We start from the raw sequence: 12249 nt of genomic DNA on the forward strand, positions 1-12249 counted from the left end.
CACAGCGCATTCACCACGCAGGCCACGGGTCCTATCTGGCCTCTCACAAGAAGGCAGAGTGAGTCACGATCAAGTTTTATTGACGGCGTGACTCTTCATGTTCACGTCTCGGAGGGTGATGGGCTTCTAAGCGCCAAGAAGACAGCACCCAGCGTGGGGCTCAAACCCACGACCCTGAGATTAAGAGTCTCATGCTCTACCGACTGAGCTAGCCGGGCCAACACACAGATGTCGGGGCTTCTGGACCGGCAACTTTCTGAACCGGTTCTTCTCTGCGAAGTGCCTTCTGACTCCGAACCCCATAAAGCACAGCTGTGCTCATGTACTCGCTGTCTCCGTGGCGCAATCGGTTAGCGCGCTCGGCTGTTAACCGAGAGGTTGGTGGTTTAAACCCACCCGGGGACGTGCTCTCTTTTTCCTCTCTGACTTGAAGCGGATGATCTCTCCATCAGTCTCCCTTTATGGTGCGTTGCATTATTTCTCTATTATTCTAGCATGCAATATCAGAGTTTTACCAGACTTGTTAGTCTCTTTGCTTTCTTTATAGTTTGCCTCTCGAAAAAAGAATATCGCTGTGAATCAACTAAAACAATTTTGCACTAAAATACTTTGTCTTTCTTCTTTCTTTGTCTCTGGGAAAAAACACTCTTCCGCCAAAACTGCTAAAACAACAACAAATTTGCGTGTGGTATACATGGCACAAAAAACGCAGCTCCATGCACTCCTACAGCATCGCAGACGGAATGCTTTCTGGGCGTGTCGTAGCTGGGGTGTAGCACGTCGAGGGGAGATTTCATAGCGCCGGATGGGTCCCCAGTAGCACCTTTTGGTGCACCGTGCTGGGGGGGGAAGACTCTGGCACTCTTTCACGTTGCCAGTACTCACATCAAGCAAAGGGGACCAGCAAGGAACGCCATACTGGCAGCAAGAAGCACAGCCTGAATGGCACTCAGGAGAACCAGCGCAGGGGGCACCAGGATTTGAACCTAGGACCTCTTGATCTGCAGTCAAATGCTCTACCACTGAGCTATACCCCCGCAGGCAGAGCAAAGGAGATGAGGTGGAAACACAAGCCACTTTGACACACTCTGTGGCTACTCTTTATGCAGCATTAAGCTGTAACCCAGTCATGAAAAAAAAAGCGACTTCTCCTTTAAGACACAGGGCAGTGCTGTACGGCACATAGGCGAAATGTGCCCTGAAGACGGAAGGCTTTGCCAGGTCTGACCTGAAGGGGCACCTGTGAGTATTTCTGTATGACAGGGCGCAAAGCACTGTCATGGGGGATCCCTGGTGGTCTAGTGGTCAGGATTTGGTGCTCTCACCGCCACGGCCCGGGTTCAATTCCCAGTCAGGGAAGTCCAGGGGTCTTTCTGGGCTTCTTTTTTTTTTTTTTTTTTTTTTTTGTCTCTCCCTTCACTTCCCATTGTGACCCTTACGGCCAGCTTCTGACTTCCGGGACCTGAACGAGGCCCTCACAGCATTCCCAGTGCAGTCGCGCCCTCAGCTACCTTCTCACCCTTCTGTTTTTCACTCCTGGCCAATATAATGAGCAGCAGGGCATTTTCAAGTGAGCTGCACGACAGCACGGACATCCACTTGCATGGGAGAACACAGCGCATTCACCACGCAGGCCACGGGTCCTATCTGGCCTCTCACAAGAAGGCAGAGTGAGTCACGATCAAGTTTTATTGACGGCGTGACTCTTCATGTTCACGTCTCGGAGGGTGATGGGCTTCTAAGCGCCAAGAAGACAGCGCCCAGCGTGGGGCTCGAACCCACGACCCTGAGATTAAGAGTCTCATGCTCTACCGACTGAGCTAGCCGGGCCAACACACAGATGCCAGGGCCTCTGGACCGGCAACTTTCTGAACCGGTTCTTCTCTGCGAAGTGCCTTCTGACTCCGAACCCCATAAAGCACAGCTGTGCTCACGTACTTGCTGTCTCCGTGGCGCAGTCGGTTAGCGCGCTCGGCTGTTAACCGAGAGGTTGGTGGTTCAAACCCACCCGGGGACGTGCTCTCTTTTTCCTCTCTGACTTGAAGCGGATGATCTCTCCATCAGTCTCCCTTTATGGTGCGTTGCATTATTTCTCTATTATCCTAGCATGCAATATCAGAGTTTTACCAGACTTGTTAGTCTCTTTGCTTTCTTTATAGTTTGCCTCTCGAAAAAAGAATATCGCTGTGAATCAACTAAAACAATTTTGCACTAAAATACTTTGTCTTTCTTCTTTCTTTGTCTCTGGGAAAAAAACACTCTTGCGCCAAAACTGCTAAAACAACAACAAATTTGCGTGTGGTATACATGGCACAAAAAACGCAGCTCCTTGCACTCCTACAGCATCGCAGACGGAATGCTTTCTGGGCGTGTCGTAGCTGGGGTGTAGCACGTCGAGGCGAGATTTCATAGCGCCGGATGGGTCCCCAGTAGCACCTTTTGGTGCACCGTGCTGGGGGGGGAAGACTCTGGCACTCTTTCACGTTGCCAGTACTCACATCAAGCAAAGGGGACCAGCAAGGAACGCCATACTGGCAGCAAGAAGCACAGCCTGAATGGCACTCAGGAGAACCAGCGCAGGGGGCACCAGGATTTGAACCTAGGACCTCTTGATCTGCAGTCAAATGCTCTACCACTGAGCTATACCCCCGCAGGCAGAGCAAAGGAGATGAGGTGGAAACACAAGCCACTTTGACACACTCTGTGGCTACTCTTTATGCAGCATTAAGCTGTAACCCAGTCATGAAAAAAAAAGCGACTTCTCCTTTAAGACACAGGGCAGTGCTGTACGGCACATAGGCGAAATGTGCCCTGAAGACGGAAGGCTTTGCCAGGTCTGACCTGAAGGGGCACCTGTGAGTATTTCTGTATGACAGGGCGCAAAGCACTGTCATGGGGGATCCCTGGTGGTCTAGTGGTCAGGATTTGGTGCTCTCACCGCCACGGCCCGGGTTCAATTCCCAGTCAGGGAAGTCCAGGGGTCTTTCTGGGCTTCTTTTTTTTTTTTTTTTTTTTGTCTCTCCCTTCACTTCCCATTGTGACCCTTACGGCCAGCTTCTGACTTCCGGGACCTGAACGAGGCCCTCACAGCATTCCCAGTGCAGTCGCGCCCTCAGCTACCTTCTCACCCTTCTGTTTTTCACTCCTGGCCAATATAATGAGCAGCAGGGCATTTTCAAGTGAGCTGCACGACAGCACGGACATCCACTTGCATGGGAGAACACAGCGCATTCACCACGCAGGCCACGGGTCCTATCTGGCCTCTCACAAGAAGGCAGAGTGAGTCACGATCAAGTTTTATTGACGGCGTGACTCTTCATGTTCACGTCTCGGAGGGTGATGGGCTTCTAAGCGCCAAGAAGACAGCGCCCAGCGTGGGGCTCGAACCCACGACCCTGAGATTAAGAGTCTCATGCTCTACCGACTGAGCTAGCCAGGCCAACACACAGATGCCAGGGCCTCTGGACCGGCAACTTTCTGAACCGGTTCTTCTCTGCGAAGTGCCTTCTGACTCCGAACCCCATAAAGCACAGCTGTGCTCACGTACTTGCTGTCTCCGTGGCGCAGTCGGTTAGCGCGCTCGGCTGTTAACCGAGAGGTTGGTGGTTCAAACCCACCCGGGGACGTGCTCTCTTTTTCCTCTCTGACTTGAAGCGGATGATCTCTCCATCAGTCTCCCTTTATGGTGCGTTGCATTATTTCTCTATTATCCTAGCATGCAATATCAGAGTTTTACCAGACTTGTTAGTCTCTTTGCTTTCTTTATAGTTTGCCTCTCAAAAAAAGAATATCGCTGTGAATCAACTAAAACAATTTTGCACTAAAATACTTTGTCTTTCTTCTTTCTTTGTCTCTGGGAAAAAACACTCTTGCGCCAAAACTGCTAAAACAACAACAAATTTGCGTGTGGTATACATGGCACAAAAAACGCAGCACCATGCACTTCTACAGCATCGCAGACGGAATGCTTTCCGGGCGTGTCGTAGCTGGGGTGTAGCACGTCGAGGGGAGATTTCATAGCGCCGGATGGGTCCCCAGTAGCACCTTTTGGTGCACCGTGCTGGGGGGGAAGACTCTGGCACTCTTTCACGTTGCCAGCACTCACATCAAGCAAAGGGGACCAGCAAGGAACGCCATACTGGCAGCAAGAAGCACAGCCTGAACGGCACTCAGGAGAGCCAGCGCAGGGGGCACCAGGATTTGAACCTAGGACCTCTTGATCTGCAGTCAAATGCTCTACCACTGAGCTATACCCCCGCAGGCAGAGCAAAGGAGATGAGGTGGAAACACAAGCCACTTTGACACACTCTGTGGCTACTCTTTATGCAGCATTAAGCTGTAACCCAGTCATGAAAAAAAAGCGACTTCTCCTTTAAGACACAGGGCAGTGCTGTACGGCACATAGGCGAAATGTGCCCTGAAGACGGAAGGCTTTGCCAGGTCTGACCTGAAGGGGCACCTGTGAGTATTTCTGTATGACAGGGCGCAAAGCAGTGTCATGGGGTATCCCTGGTGGTCTAGTGGTCAGGATTTGGCGCTCTCACCGCCACGGCCCGGGTTCGATTCCCGGTCAGGGAAGTCCAGGGGTCTTTCTGGGCTTCTTTTTTTTTTTTTTTTTTTTTGTCTCTCCCTGCACTTCCCATTGTGACCCTTACGGCCAGCTTCTGACTTCCAGGACCTGAACGAGGCCCTCACAGCATTACCAGTGCAGTCGCGCCCTCAGCTACCTTCTCACCCTTCTGTTTTTCACTCCTGGCCAATATAATGAGCAGCAGGGCATTTTCAAGTGAGCTGCACGACAGCACGGACATCCACTTGCATGGGAGAACACAGCGCATTCACCACGCAGGCCACGGGTCCTATCTGGCCTCTCACAAGAAGGCAGAGTGAGTCACGATCAAGTTTTATTGACGGCGTGACTCTTCATGTTCACGTCTCGGAGGGTGATGGGTTTTTAAGCGCCAAGAAGACAGCGCCCAGCGTGGGGCTCGAACCCACGACCCTGAGATTAAGAGTCTCATGCTCTACCGACTGAGCTAGCCGGGCCAAAACACAGGTGCCAGGGCCTCTGGACCGGCAACTTTCTGAACCGGTTCTTCTCTGCGAAGTGCCTTCTGACTCCGAACCCCATAAAGCACAGCTGTGCTCACGTACTTGCTGTCTCCGTGGCGCAGTCGGTTAGCGCGCTCGGCTGTTAACCGAGAGGTTGGTGGTTCAAACCCACCCGGGGACGTGCTCTCTTTTTCCTCTCTGACTTGAAGCGGATGATCTCTCCATCAGTCTCCCTTTATGGTGCGTTGCATTATTTCTCTATTATCCTAGCATGCAATATCAGAGTTTTACCAGACTTGTTAGTCTCTTTGCTTTCTTTATAGTTTGCCTCTCGAAAAAAGAATATCGCTGTGAATCAACTAAAACAATTTTGCACTAAAATACTTTGTCTTTCTTCTTTCTTTGTCTCTGGGAAAAAAACACTCTTGCGCCAAAACTGCTAAAACAACAACAAATTTGCGTGTGGTATACATGGCACAAAAAACGCAGCTCCTTGCACTCCTACAGCATCGCAGACGGAATGCTTTCTGGGCGTGTCGTAGCTGGGGTGTAGCACGTCGAGGCGAGATTTCATAGCGCCGGATGGGTCCCCAGTAGCACCTTTTGGTGCACCGTGCTGGGGGGGGAAGACTCTGGCACTCTTTCACGTTGCCAGTACTCACATCAAGCAAAGGGGACCAGCAAGGAACGCCATACTGGCAGCAAGAAGCACAGCCTGAATGGCACTCAGGAGAACCAGCGCAGGGGGCACCAGGATTTGAACCTACGACCTCTTGATCTGCAGTCAAATGCTCTACCACTGAGCTATACCCCCGCAGGCAGAGCAAAGGAGATGAGGTGGAAACACAAGCCACTTTGACACACTCTGTGGCTACTCTTTATGCAGCATTAAGCTGTAACCCAGTCATGAAAAAAAAAGCGACTTCTCCTTTAAGACACAGGGCAGTGCTGTACGGCACATAGGCGAAATGTGCCCTGAAGACGGAAGGCTTTGCCAGGTCTGACCTGAAGGGGCACCTGTGAGTATTTCTGTATGACAGGGCGCAAAGCACCGTCATGGGGGATCCCTGGTGGTCTAGTGGTCAGGATTTGGCGCTCTCACTGCCACGGCCCAGGTTCGATTCCCGGTCAGGGAAGTCCAGGGGTCTTTCTGGGCTTCTTTTTTTTTTTTTTTTTTTTTGTCTCTCCCTGCACTTCCCATTGTGACCCTTACGGCCAGCTTCTGACTTCCAGGACCTGAACGAGGCCCTCACAGCATTACCAGTGCAGTCGCGCCCTCAGCTACCTTCTCACCCTTCTGTTTTTCACTCCTGGCCAATATAATGAGCAGCAGGGCATTTTCAAGTGAGCTGCACGACAGCACAGACATCCACTTGCATGGGAGAACACAGCGCATTCACCACGCAGGCCACGGGTCCTATCTGGTCTCTCACAAGAAGACAGAGTGAGTCACGATCAAGTTTTATTGACGGCGTGACTCTTCATGTTCATGTCTCGGAGGGTGATGGGCTTCTATGCGCCAAGAAGACAGCACCCAGCGTGGGGCTCAAACCCACAACCCTGAGATTAAGAGTCTCATGCTCTACCGACTGAGCTAACCAGGCCAACACACAGATGTCGGGGCCTCTGGACCGGCAACTTTCTGTACCGGTTCTTCTCTGCGAAGTGCCTTCTGACTCCGAACCCCATAAAGCACAGCTGTGCTCATGTACTTGCTGTCTCCGTGGCGCAATCGGTTAGCGCGCTCGGCTGTTAACCGAGAGGTTGGTGGTTCAAACCCACCCTGGGACGTGCTCTCTTTTTCCTCTCTGACTTGAAGCGGATGATCTCTCCATCAGTCTCCCTTTATGGTGCGTTGCATTATTTCTCTATTATCCTAGCATGCAATATCAGAGTTTTACCAGACTTGTTAAGTCTCTTTGCTTTCTTTATAGTTTGCCTCTCGAAAAAAGAATATCGCTGTGAATCAACTAAAACAATTTTGCACTAAAATACTTTGTCTTTCTTCTTTCTTTGTCTCTGGGAAAAAACACTCTTGCGCCAAAACTGCTAAAACAACAACAAATTTGCGTGTGGTATACATGGCACAAAAAACGCAGCACCATGCACTTCTACAGCATCGCAGACGGAATGCTTTCCGGGCGTGTCGTAGCTGGGGTGTAGCACGTCGAGGGGAGATTTCATAGCGCCGGATGGGTCCCCAGTAGCACCTTTTGGTGCACCGTGCTGGGGGGGAAGACTCTGGCACTCTTTCACGTTGCCAGCACTCACATCAAGCAAAGGGGACCAGCAAGGAACGCCATACTGGCAGCAAGAAGCACAGCCTGAACGGCACTCAGGAGAACCAGTGCAGGGTTGCACTTTTACAACATCGCAGACGGAATGCTTTCTGGGCGTGTTATAGCTGGGCTGTAGCACGTCGAGGGGAGACTTGTTTGTCTCTCGGAAAAAATAATCTTACTCCAAAACTGCTAAAACATAAAGTAACAACACAAAACAGCATGTTCATGGAGGCAGCCATGTTTGTTCCAAGTTGTGGTTGCACGGTTGGGTGATTGTCGGACGTGATGTCACTACTAAAGAGTGTTTTACTGGCTGACCAATTGGCAAATCACAACTTTAGAAGGCGGAGAAAGGGGAGGAGTAGAATGAAGAAGGTACAGAAAATGGGAAAACAGAGATATGCAAAGTAACCGCAGCCCATAACACAACATGATTTTTTTTACAGCCTTTTCATGGAAAAAGAGACATATACTTATCAAAATATCTAAATATACTTTAATCATTAAAATTTTCAGGTATTCACCATTCAATTGTATTTGAAAAGTGTATCTAGGTCTGTGCCACTTAACCACAGTATATTACTTTAAATTATTTCATTTAAGTTGAATTCAATCATTCATTTTATCTGTATGCGTCTTATCCCAAATGCTGTAAAGTTTTTTTTTTACATATGCTGTTTTAATTCTTTAGTACAATTATTAAAAAGCTGATAAATGTGTAGACCGTAGATAGACAATTACTAGTCATATTTCGAAATCACAGTTAACAACTTTAACATCGCTAGTCTTTCCCAGAAATCCCTTCTCTTTTCACGTTTTCTGTATTATTTTAATTTTGCTTTTTGGTTGATTTCATGTGCTGCTGCTGTTTAAAGAACAAGACTACAAACCACAATAGATAATGAGATGCACTTGCATAGCTTACTGTGTGTGACAGGTGGTCAGAGCATGTGTACATGGTCACAAAGCCCAAGAGGGAAGAATGCATCCGAGATCTTTAATATTTTTATGTTTCACTTGCATGCAAACACAGTCACCAGAACCTTAAGGCAACATTACAATGTTTTGTCTCAGTCTCCTTGTTAAAAAACATCAATGAATATCTTACCGAGCATTGTTCATTATAAAGATTATATTGCTGCAATGTGCTGGAAAAGTCTCCCTTTATTACGAATGCCTCTGGACTAGTGGAAATGTGATCACTGCATGGTTTTAATGGCTTGCTTGTCTGACCATTGTTTACCATCAATATCTCTTTCTCATCAGACTTCCATGTATCACACTTCTATCTCTGTATACTGCTTCACTAGCGAATTCAGGCATAAAAATGTAAAAGTACAATGTACCATCGTTGTGCATTCTATACATAATAAGCGCAGAGACTATATCTGCCCTGCGCTGTTCTATAAACTCACAATACTTACAGAAATATTGGAGTTAACTCTGTACTGCATCTTTTAACACTTTACTTTCTACACTCACTCCCCAAATCTCTCATTGTGTAATTGAGCAGAACTGGGTTCCTAACTAGGGCCTTCTGTGCTCTACATTTCATGTACCTGTCTGCTGTATAATTTGTTTCACAGATATTACTTCCATTATCATTAATGACTGACTGTTACAGTATGGCACGAGGTAAATATATGGTTGTTCGATGCTGGTATTATTACTTATGTTTAAAAATGTCGTTTAAGTATCACAAAATAAGATCTTACAACAATAGCCATTTCTGCACTAATACGATTGATGCATTCCCATACAGTTTAATGTTAGGCAAAATAGTGGGTAATGATTTACTTGAGGGGACATGAATAATGTAATAGTACATGCTTACTTAATGCATTATTTAACCTTAACTAAGCATTAGTCACATACTAATCCCATGCTTGTTCATCATTAATCAATCATGCCAGTTCATATATTTCATTGAGGCACTATATCAATTAACAGTTATCTAATTAGTTATTAGTGGTAAGACTTCATTCACATTCACAGTCATTAGTGAATAAAATTTTGCCAGTGCCTTCAAACTGCAGAATATTCTGCATAAATTGTTTTTTTGTAAAACATATTGTTGAAATATTTATAGACCGATTTTAGATTTTTACGATTTTAGATTTCCCAGGATGTCTCTTGGCTGGAATGTAACTTTATAGCAGTTTAAGCTTGTTAGGTATAAGTGCGTTCTGTCAACCATTTGCATTTATAGCCAATTAGCAATAATTGCATTCTGTCTCTGTGCATTTCCTGATTTTAATGTTTACTTTTTTGGAATTTTAGTCTACAGCAAGGAACTTTAATAAAGAAATATGAAAATGTCTGCTGCAATAATCAGCACCATCTGCTGTTGCTGAAGTTGACTTTTCCCTGCTTATCGAAGGCAGCCCACGTAAGACGCAAACTGGCGGGCCTACAGTGCCACCATGAGGCACTGACAGCACCATCAGAATCCCTTTTGCAGTTCTGCCCTGCGTACGGCGCATGCCAACGCACAGCATAAACGCTAAATCACTTCCTTGTGAATGCGCGAGCCATCAGTCTTTGAGCACTTCTTCTTTCTCGGTTCTTACACAGAGAAATGACAGGAGCACAATATTAGCAGCGTTGGTCATTTGACAGCTTGTCCACTGCCAGTACAATAAGCAATTCACCACTGCAAAGCGCCAATCAGTTTTGTCTCCATGGTACGAAATCACAATGCGGCTTTAGGGAACAAATCCAAATGACGAACAATTCACGTCAAATCACATAGCTTAACCCTCGGCAAAGTCAATGAGACACATTTAATGTCCACCAGAACAAAAAGATCTGTATATTAACATATCCATCCATCCATCCATCCATTTTCTGAAATGGATATTAACATATATATATATATATATATATATATATATATATATATATATATATATATATATATATATATATAGCAAGGATATCTGGCTGTTCTATACAGTATATGCAAAACCATGCACTCCTTGTCATATTCTGCAAAATGGTACCACACTGACAAAGCCTGTGAAACAGCATACTTACCATAGTAAAGGTGTGTGAAGGATCAGCCCTTTTTATTACTCTGCTTATATGTGAGCAGCAAGCGATCGGCAAATTTCTGAAAAGGTTTTCTTTCGCAATGTAAATACAGTTGAAGTCATGCGATACTTAGTCAAGTCACTGCAGACACGTCATTGTTTATGATGTATGTGGGAATAGATGATAGTCTAAGCTACTCTACTTGCTTAATTATATCAGCACAGTGCACATCACACACATTTTAAAGAGCACAGTCTTAAAACAGAAGGGTCTTTTAATTAGCGAACAATCATCAAAATGCTTTCATTGTGACTTTGCAATTCACTCTTTTTATTTATTTTTTTTTGTTCCTTTATTTTATTTAGCAAATTGCAAGCATTTTTATTCTTTGGGATGTTAATTATTTCTAAGTCCTAAGTAGGGGGGTTCTTAGGCCAATTTTAGGGGGTCTCGGTTGTGGACTTGGCTAAGTGATCCGAGCTGCTTCTAAAATGTCATATGTTTTGCAATGATGTTCTTTTACTTGTCTTCTCGTGCAGCTTTCCTGGGCTCGTCTTCTCTCTGAAGCCCTAAGCAACAGCACTGCTGCTGCCCCCTGCCTGAGACAAAGTGAAAGTGGCCGGTCAGCCGGTGCCCCTTTAGAAGTTGGCGCCATACATCGGGTCACTGCTATATGCTGATGGCACTGCAGAGGGCGCCATACTTTATGTAGCTGCTTTTTTCCTGGTACCACAGAGTGCATGAGTTCTTCTAGGGAGACAATCAAGGCAATTTCACTTTATGAAACTGACTGATTAAGTCAGCTCCTCTTAACACACTTGTTAATGTAGGTGGAACAGTCAGACAGACATAGTCTGTGTGGTCCTACATTGCTTTCATTTGTTGATGATTTAGTTGAGAAATTATAGGATCTTTCAAACGCTCGTATTTTCTCTTCAGTAAATCAATCTTTGTCTTGCAATGAAAGTTTCTTTGTCTTAGCAATTAAACGTCTGATTTTTATTTTTTTAATTATTAATTTTACCTGAATTTTACCTTTTTTTTAATTATTAATTTAACTCATGAAAGGTGTCTTTTTAATGAAATTCTCAGTCTGTGGGAGTTTCTTAGTTAAAATGTAAATGGAAAATAGAAAATGGGAGAAGCAAGATCACCTGTGTTAAATGATTTGACAGAATTTAATTTGAGCTCAGAATTGTTGGTCATATTGTAGTGGTACTTATGATATAACCATTTATATTAGCCAGACATTTTAAAACCCATGCTTGTTTAGCTCTACCTTAGCAGTATATATTTGGCTACACAGGTGGTACTTGGCCTGTCTGTTTGAGGGCGGTGAGCAATCCGGAACCCTGCCCAGGCACTACCGTCCAGTCAAGTCAAGTGGATTTCATCGTACATACATGGCAGGGCAGTGATACAAAATATTGTTCATCAGGACCATGGAGCATCTTCATCATAGAACAAGATAAGAGCTATACATTTAAGGGGGCATAGATGTATACTTACATGTACTGTATAATGTGGATGGGATGCCAGTATATGTGGACGGGATGCCAGTCCATCACAGGGCACAAGGCAGGGATACACTCTGGACGGGATGCCAGTCCATCATGGGGCACAAGGCAGGGATACACCCTGGATGGGATGCCAGTCCATCACAGGGCACAAGGCAGGGATACACCCTGGACGGGATGCCAGTCCATCATGGGGCACAAGGCAGGGATACACCCTGGATGGGATGCCAGTCCATCACAGGGCACAAGGCAGGGATACACCCTGGACGGGATGCCAGTCCATCAATTTGATTTTCATATTTTGTATTCCCAATAAGATATCTAGAAAGTCCATGATCTACCACCATTATATGAAAAACATTCTC

At 46.1% G+C, this 12249-nt stretch overlaps 14 non-coding genes across 14 annotated transcripts; 6 read left to right on the plus strand and 8 right to left on the minus strand.

Annotated features, from left to right (window-relative positions):
* Nucleotides 1–145: 145 nt before the first annotated feature.
* On the minus strand, nucleotides 146–218 carry trnak-cuu (transfer RNA lysine (anticodon CUU)). Its single transcript has one exon. It is a non-coding gene; the product is annotated as a tRNA-Lys (tRNA).
* Nucleotides 219–331: 113 nt separating this feature from the next.
* trnan-guu (transfer RNA asparagine (anticodon GUU)) lies at nucleotides 332–405 on the plus strand. Its single transcript has one exon. It is a non-coding gene; the product is annotated as a tRNA-Asn (tRNA).
* A 560-nt stretch (nucleotides 406–965) lies between these two features.
* Nucleotides 966–1037, minus strand: trnac-gca (transfer RNA cysteine (anticodon GCA)). The gene has a single exon. It is a non-coding gene; the product is annotated as a tRNA-Cys (tRNA).
* Nucleotides 1038–1757: 720 nt separating this feature from the next.
* Nucleotides 1758–1830, minus strand: trnak-cuu (transfer RNA lysine (anticodon CUU)). Its single transcript has one exon. It is a non-coding gene; the product is annotated as a tRNA-Lys (tRNA).
* A 113-nt stretch (nucleotides 1831–1943) lies between these two features.
* trnan-guu (transfer RNA asparagine (anticodon GUU)) lies at nucleotides 1944–2017 on the plus strand. The gene has a single exon. It is a non-coding gene; the product is annotated as a tRNA-Asn (tRNA).
* Nucleotides 2018–2578: 561 nt separating this feature from the next.
* On the minus strand, nucleotides 2579–2650 carry trnac-gca (transfer RNA cysteine (anticodon GCA)). The gene has a single exon. It is a non-coding gene; the product is annotated as a tRNA-Cys (tRNA).
* Nucleotides 2651–3366: 716 nt separating this feature from the next.
* trnak-cuu (transfer RNA lysine (anticodon CUU)) lies at nucleotides 3367–3439 on the minus strand. The gene has a single exon. It is a non-coding gene; the product is annotated as a tRNA-Lys (tRNA).
* Nucleotides 3440–3552: 113 nt separating this feature from the next.
* Nucleotides 3553–3626, plus strand: trnan-guu (transfer RNA asparagine (anticodon GUU)). The gene has a single exon. It is a non-coding gene; the product is annotated as a tRNA-Asn (tRNA).
* A 559-nt stretch (nucleotides 3627–4185) lies between these two features.
* Nucleotides 4186–4257, minus strand: trnac-gca (transfer RNA cysteine (anticodon GCA)). The gene has a single exon. It is a non-coding gene; the product is annotated as a tRNA-Cys (tRNA).
* A 249-nt stretch (nucleotides 4258–4506) lies between these two features.
* On the plus strand, nucleotides 4507–4578 carry trnae-cuc (transfer RNA glutamic acid (anticodon CUC)). Its single transcript has one exon. It is a non-coding gene; the product is annotated as a tRNA-Glu (tRNA).
* Nucleotides 4579–4973: 395 nt separating this feature from the next.
* Nucleotides 4974–5046, minus strand: trnak-cuu (transfer RNA lysine (anticodon CUU)). The gene has a single exon. It is a non-coding gene; the product is annotated as a tRNA-Lys (tRNA).
* Nucleotides 5047–5159: 113 nt separating this feature from the next.
* Nucleotides 5160–5233, plus strand: trnan-guu (transfer RNA asparagine (anticodon GUU)). The gene has a single exon. It is a non-coding gene; the product is annotated as a tRNA-Asn (tRNA).
* Nucleotides 5234–5794: 561 nt separating this feature from the next.
* On the minus strand, nucleotides 5795–5866 carry trnac-gca (transfer RNA cysteine (anticodon GCA)). The gene has a single exon. It is a non-coding gene; the product is annotated as a tRNA-Cys (tRNA).
* Nucleotides 5867–6769: 903 nt separating this feature from the next.
* On the plus strand, nucleotides 6770–6843 carry trnan-guu (transfer RNA asparagine (anticodon GUU)). Its single transcript has one exon. It is a non-coding gene; the product is annotated as a tRNA-Asn (tRNA).
* The last annotated feature ends 5406 nt before the right edge of the window (nucleotides 6844–12249 follow it).

The sequence above is a fragment of the Brienomyrus brachyistius genome, chromosome 18 (assembly GCF_023856365.1).
Source record: "Brienomyrus brachyistius isolate T26 chromosome 18, BBRACH_0.4, whole genome shotgun sequence".
Lineage (NCBI taxonomy): Eukaryota > Metazoa > Chordata > Actinopteri > Osteoglossiformes > Mormyridae > Brienomyrus > Brienomyrus brachyistius.